Raw genomic sequence first — 6901 nt, 5'->3', positions numbered from 1 at the left:
GCAAGTGGACATCCCCTGAGGGCTCCCAGGATGTCAGAAGGACATCCCCCAAGGGGTCCCAGACTGCAAGAGGGTACAGGCTGGGCTGAGGGACCCTCCCAAGTGCACAAAGTTTTGTGCACCCGGCTTCTAGTATTAAATATCTACACTAATAAAAGACGAAGATGCTAATTGACCGTACCTTCGCTATACTCACCAGCCAATCAGAAGAGTATGCAAATTAACCCAACAAAGATGGCCGTTAAATTTGCATACTGCAGGCAGATCCCGCGCCACCCTGCCCGGGGCAGGTGGCAGGCCCATCCCAGTATGGGATCCAGGCCTGCCGTGTATGGGACGGGGTGGGCAATGGCACAATCCCAAGCTGCCGCCCACCCCAGCGCGGGATCCAGGCCTGCCATCTGCGACCGGGGGAGACAGGGCAGTCACCGCGGGATCAGGCGTGCCATCTGCCACCAGGGGAGTGGGCCTAAGCCAGCAGGTGGTTATCTCCCGAGGGGTCCCAGACTATGAGAGGGCACAGGTTGGGCTGAGGGATGCCCCCCCCCCAACCAGTGCACAAATTTTTGTGCACCAGGCTTCTAGTGTAGTTTATAAGTTGGAATATATTTTAAACATACACATATCTGTTGCTGAGATAAATACATATTTTGCAACTTCTCTGTTTTAGTTTTGTTTGTTTATTTTTTGATCCTCACCTGAGGATATTTTCCGATTAATTTTTAGAGAGAGTAGAAGAGAGAGGGAAAGACAGAAATATCGATGTGAGAGAAACACATAGATTGATTGCCTTCTGCACAAGCCCTGAGGGCCCAGGCTGGGGAGGATCCTGCAACTGAGATACGTGTCCTTGACTGGAATCGAACCCAGGACCCTTCAGTCCACAGGCTCTATCCACAGGTCTATCCACTGAGCCAAACCAGCTAGGGCTTGGTTTAGTTTGAAATGCATACACGCACATTCACACCCGCATTGTATTTACTTTTAACACAATAATCTAGGGACCAAATGAAAACATTTAGCTCGTAGACTGTAGACTTTCGACTAGCAATAAATGTGGATGGAGCCAGTGCATTTGCCGAGCAAGTTCTTACAATAAACCTTTGATATTGTCAAGATGAGGCCCTTAGAGGTGAACCTCACACACCAGCTCAGAGCGGAGGGATCGCCTTTATTTTGATCTAGAGCTCTGCCTAGTGGCCGCTCACGTGCTGCCGTCTGAAGTGAGTTCTGAGAGGTCGCCAGTTAGTTTCCAAGGAGCATCTCTCCCAACTCTCTTTCTTCCTGCTTTTCTTTCCTACTCCTGCGTGCGCTGGAGCTCAGCGTCCACTCGCCCCCCAGGTCAGGAGCCTTGTGTGTGGTTCTTAGGACTGGAGAGGACGACAGGCCCTTCCTGGCCTGTGATCAGACGGAAGGCGGAAGGGCCAGGGGCCCCCTTGGCTGCTATTCCCTGGTCCTTAGAGGCAGCTGGAGGCTGGTGGCGGGGAGAACACTGGGCTTAGACTCCCGGGACCCCCAGGCCTTGGTCCTGGCTGTGCCTAAACGAATTCAAGGCCGGCTTCCTTCACTGGCAGCAACAGCAACATCCTAATTCATCCTCCTGGAGCCCCAGGTCCAGGAAGGGGAAGCCGGATGCTCTCTGCCCTGCTCCATGCGGGACAGCCCCCCAGGTAAGGGTGGGCTGATCTTAATGCTGTACACCACACGCTCAGGACAGCCCGGAGCCTGACCGGGTTAACGGAACGGGCTGCCAGCGCCCAGGCCCCGAGGAACCCGTGTCTAGAAGGCTGACGTGCCCCAGGTGGGCCAGAGGTGACTCCCGTGCCTTCTGCTTGACCTCTGGGCCTGAGCTCCTGGGAGCCCCTGTGACTTCAGACTGGAGACGCTGCTTTGCCCTGAAGGGCACACACAGTGTTCAATCCCGGGAGGCTACGTGCCTCCACGGCCTCCCCAGGGCTGAAGCAGGAGTCGCCCTTCCATCGCAGCACCTCCCGGCCGAGCCTGCCTGCCGTCTCAGCTCCTCGGCCACAGGTGTGCGGGACCCTTCTTGGAGGAGGCACCGAGTTTGTCTTCACGGTTGAGTGGGCCTCTGTGTTGCGAAAGCACTCGATATAAAATGGCTCTTTGGGATTTGGCTCTCTGTGGGGGTCTTTGCATGCGGACAGTCCGCATTCCACAAAGCGACTCCCGCCTCTAAAAGGCAGAGGGCAGCTTACACCCCGGGAAGGTGAAAATCCAAAGTTGCTAGTGGAAGGCGGGCTGGGCCGTAGGACTATGGGGGCGCTTATGGGGCAGGCTGGGTTTCCACGGAAACAAGATGCAGTCAGATCAAAGCAGGAGTCAACTTTCCATGCTGGTTCCAAGCCTGGGATGCGGTGGGACAGGGACTTCACAGGCAGAGCGAGAATTTCCACTGCAGAGCCGTCCAAAGACTCAGCCAGGGCCAACGGAGTGGCTCCCCGCACACACTTCCCAGCCATGCTCACGCACCACCAGCCTGGCACTCCAGGGAGCCCAGCTGGGGAGTAGGGGGGAGGGGGGAGGATGAAAGTCCTGTAAGGGATTTGGGGTCTTGGGGTTTAATGAGCTACAGCACCCACTTTCCAGGCCCCAGTCCCCCAGTTTATCGAAGGCGTAGTTACGAAAGCCGAAGGCGTGACCCCCACCGTGAAGCTGTAGTCCCTGTGCCCGCAGCCTCCCCGCTGGGGCAGAGGAGCTGAAGGAAAGGGTGGCCTGTGGGCAGCTGGGTGCGATGCGGCTGGAAACGCCTCCTGGAAGCCGGCAGCCCTGCGTCTTGCTTGGATGGAACCCGCCAGGGAACAGATAGAATTGCAGAAGCAAAAGTACCTTTGTTACTTTATCACCTGCTTGAAAGGCTAGGCCAGTGATGGCGAACTCATTTTTTTGGTTGAGTTTTCTTTGTTAAATGGCATTTAAATATATAAAATAAATATCAAAAATGTAAGTCTTTGTTTTACTATGGTTGCAAATATCAAAAAATGTCTATATGTGACACGGCACCAGAGTTAAGTTAGGGTTTTTCAAAATGCTGACACACCGAGCTCAAAAGGTTTGCCGTCACTGGGCTAGACTCACAGATGCCTAGAATGTGTGGAGCTGGAGGGGACCAGCGAGATTGTTGGGGATCCTATGTGACAGGCTAATGCGCTGACTGCCAGCCGGGCCCCGGGAGGAAGGCAGGGCCTCCCGTCTCGGGGCGGGAAGGAGCACAGAACAGCTACGCCGTGGGGCGCCTGGTCTTCAATGCGAGCCTCTCTTGCTCAGATCTGAGCCTCCTGAGCCCCCGGAAAGGCATGTGTCAGGTCATTTCTGGGCAGGAAGTAACTTCAAGGTCGGACAGTATCTCGCATTTCCCCCAGGATAGCAATGAGGGCGCGGATCGGTGTCCTATTCCCGCTGTAACGGGTTACTGCCACATCAGGGGCTGAAAGCAATACAAGTGTGTTATCTTCCGGTCCTGGGTCTCGGAAGTGTGAAGTAGGCCTCTAGCGGCGGGAACCCAGGTGTGGCTGGTCTGCTTTCATTTGGGAGACTCTCGGGAGAATCTGTTTCCTGGACCCTTCCAGCTTCCAGAGGCTGCGCACAACCCCTGGCTCCTGCTCCTCCCTCCCTCCTCACACCTAGCCGCCCCGGTCCAGGCCTTCTCGTCCTCATAGCACACCCTTTGGACCTCCTCTCCCACCTGTAAGGGCCCCTGTGATTTCACTGGCTGCTCCCTGATCATCCAGGATGTTCTCCCTTCCAACCGTACTTCCACCTGCTACGTTCACTTCCCTGTGGGAGAGCCATTATTCTGCCCCCACAGACCATCCCAGGGACAGTCCGCACAGCATACCTTACCATCCATCGTCTTGACCTTTGAAGATGTGAATGGTCTTGGTTTCAACAGTTTGGCAGTGACAATCCATGACAGTTGTTTGCCTTTTTACATCTTTGCTGCTGTGCGTAGCCAGAGCCTCAGCAGGGAGAGAGCCTGGCCTACCTCCCAGCTTTGCTGTCCCAACACAGCTTTGCTGCTCTCATGCAATGATGCTCAGATTAGATCTCACAAAATCCCTTGAAACGGATAGTATCACTCCAGGATTTATGGTGAGGAAACTTATAAAATTATGTGCTATAATTATATTGTCAAGTTCAAGGACTATGCACCCATTCCCCACAAAAATATGAAGGTTTTCTCCGTGACGCATGCTTTCTTGCAGGCTTGAATCTTAAAAATAATAATAATAATAATAAAATAATAATCTTTGGCCACTAGAGGGAGACAACTCTTTGAAGAACTGAGGCCCTTTCTCCTGTCTGTGGGTACAGACAGATGAAAACGCGGTTACTGTTTATGAATGGTATCCAGGGCTGACCTCACAGGTGGACCATGAAGGGGCAAGTCCCACACTCACCCTCAATGCTGCTGAGCCCCACCTCCCCACGCTCCCTCTTCCATAGTCACCCAGGCCATTCAAAGCAAGGGCCTCCTAACCTAGCCATTGGCAGCTTAACATTAAATCAAAATTCTTTGTGGAAAGAAAGCCCACTAAACTGTCAGAACTGATGCTATGGAAGAACACAGAATCACATAGGTTCAAGTCTGCAAGTGCTGTCGCGTGGGGTCTGACCAGTGGCCCCTGGCTACCCAGGCAAGCCCTGTTGTGACCACGTGTCCTCGACGACATTGTTCTGAAGTAGAAATCCGGGTGCGTTTTCTCTGTTAGAAGGCTCTGGGTTCCCTGACACAGATTTGCTGCTGACACCTCATAGTTTAAAAATATAGCTCGGCCATATTTTTGGCTGAGTGGTTGAGCATGGCTGAGTGGTTGAGTGTCAACCCATGAACCAGGAGGTCACGGTTCGATTCCTGGTCCGGGCACAAGCCCGGGTTGTGGGCTCGATCCCCAATGTGGTGTGCAGGAGGCATCCAATCAATGATTTTCTCTCGTCATCGATGTTTCTCTCTCCATCTCCTTTCCTCTCTGAAATCAATAAAAATATATATACTTAAAAAAATATGCAACTTCCGTAGTAGAGGTTGCTTCCCTTGGGGGAGGGCATCCAATATGGTGATCACCTGTGCCCACTGGAGGCGCCATGGAGCAGAACTCACCCCAGGTGCCAAATAGCCCATCAGGAAGGCAGCGACTGTGGACAGGGCCCCGTAGGAGCGATGCCCAGTGACGTTAGCGGGATGCTCTGTGTGACACGTCTCAGACACTGGGGCTTCTGTAGGTAACAACAAACCCTCCCCTTCTCCCCCTCACATGTATGCAGAGATTCTGACTCACGCCTGGGGCGCACCACCACACACCCACAGGGGTGAGGGGTGGATGTGCTGCTGTGTTACTGCTGTATCTTGAGGAGATAAAGGGGTCTCCCTCTGATGTATCATGCACCTTGGAAAAACCAGCACACTTATTTTTCAGCCATGACTTAGAAAAAGAAACAAGATCACTAAATGTGAAAACACGTGGGGATCATGGCCAATAAAACATACATGTTCTTAAAATACAGACGGATCTATGGAAACAGTCCCAGGAACATCTCTTCGCCGTAACAAAAAGGTGCCATCATAGAACGGCTTAACTGAAATGGAAATTTATTGGTACTTTTCTCATGTAAGCTTTCAAAAGTCGGGAGGTGGTTTGGGACGGCAGGCCCGCCTTGCTCTACAAGGTCATTGGGGAACTCAGGCTGGTGGGACCCTTTGCTATTGAGCTCCTGTCTCCGACCCACGGAGGCTGTCCTGTCACCCCGTTTCCCCACGGCCCGGGAGTGCGGAGTGAACCCCTTTGGCTTTAAGCAGGTGTAACTCCCACTCACGTCCCAAATCTAGTCCCACTGCCGCTCTTGCCTGCCTGGGAGGCTGGGAAGTAGGGTGTCTAGTAAGGAGTCTCTAAGCCCAGCTACCCTCAGAGGAAGAGGAGACAGGATAACGGGACCGTTCAGTCACTCCAGCCGCAGTCAACCTTCCTGCACTAACTCACGCACGCACAGCCTTCTTCATGGAGAATGAGGGCACCTGCCCCGAGGGAAGCGGGCAGAGGCCCATCCGGTTTGCTGTCCAGGAACTCTGGGCAATGGGGAGTCCTTCAAGCAGGTCCAGCTGGGCCTCTGGGGTCCAACAAGCTACACACGGATCCCCCCTCCCTCCATGACCCCATAGTGGAGTAGAAACAAGACCTGTCCAACACAAACTCTCGTTCAGGAAAAGGCAGGAGGGCAGCCCCTGCCGCCACTGTCCGGGCCCAGCGTCGTCTCCCCATTGTGGTGTGCGTGCAGCGAGTTCCGTGGACACCCACCGGCATCGCCAGCTGCCCTCTGGCAGGGGCTCCGTGGCCCTCGCCCTGGCCCCTGATTCTGCCTCTTGTCCAGTTTCCCCTCTGGCCACCTTGGAAGCAGGTGTGATGTCTGCCCTTCGCCAGACTGTGCGGGGGGCCTGGGGTATGACTCATGGGTTTGAATCATCGCAGGGTTTTGCAGACCAGGTCTGTGGTTTCTTTGGCAATTTAGTTCTCTTAGAAACATGACAAGATGTTAATCTATTTTATTTTGTCAATTTCATGACCAAGTCAGGACAGTCAAGCATCTTGCCTGACATGTAATTACGTTACTTGCAGACTGTGGTCTTCTAGTTATTGTCCTCAGAGCTCAGCTCATTTTTTTTTTGTTTTGTTTTGTTTTTTAATCCTCACCCCGGGATATTTTCCAATGATTTTTAGGGAGAGTGGAAGAGAGAGGGAAACATCGGTGTGAGAGAAACACATCGATAGGTTGCCTCAGGACCCGGCCAGGGAGGAGCCTGCAGCCAAGGTATGTGCCCTTGACTGGAATCCAACCCGGGACCCTTCGGTCCGCAGGCCGATGCTCTATCCACTGAGCCAAACTGGCT

This window comes from Myotis davidii, unplaced genomic scaffold, assembly GCF_000327345.1.
Source record: "Myotis davidii unplaced genomic scaffold, ASM32734v1 scaffold184, whole genome shotgun sequence".
NCBI classification, from domain to species: Eukaryota; Metazoa; Chordata; class Mammalia; order Chiroptera; family Vespertilionidae; genus Myotis; species Myotis davidii.
The sequence above is the reverse complement of the archived record's forward strand: the minus strand, read 5'-3'. Positions refer to the sequence as shown.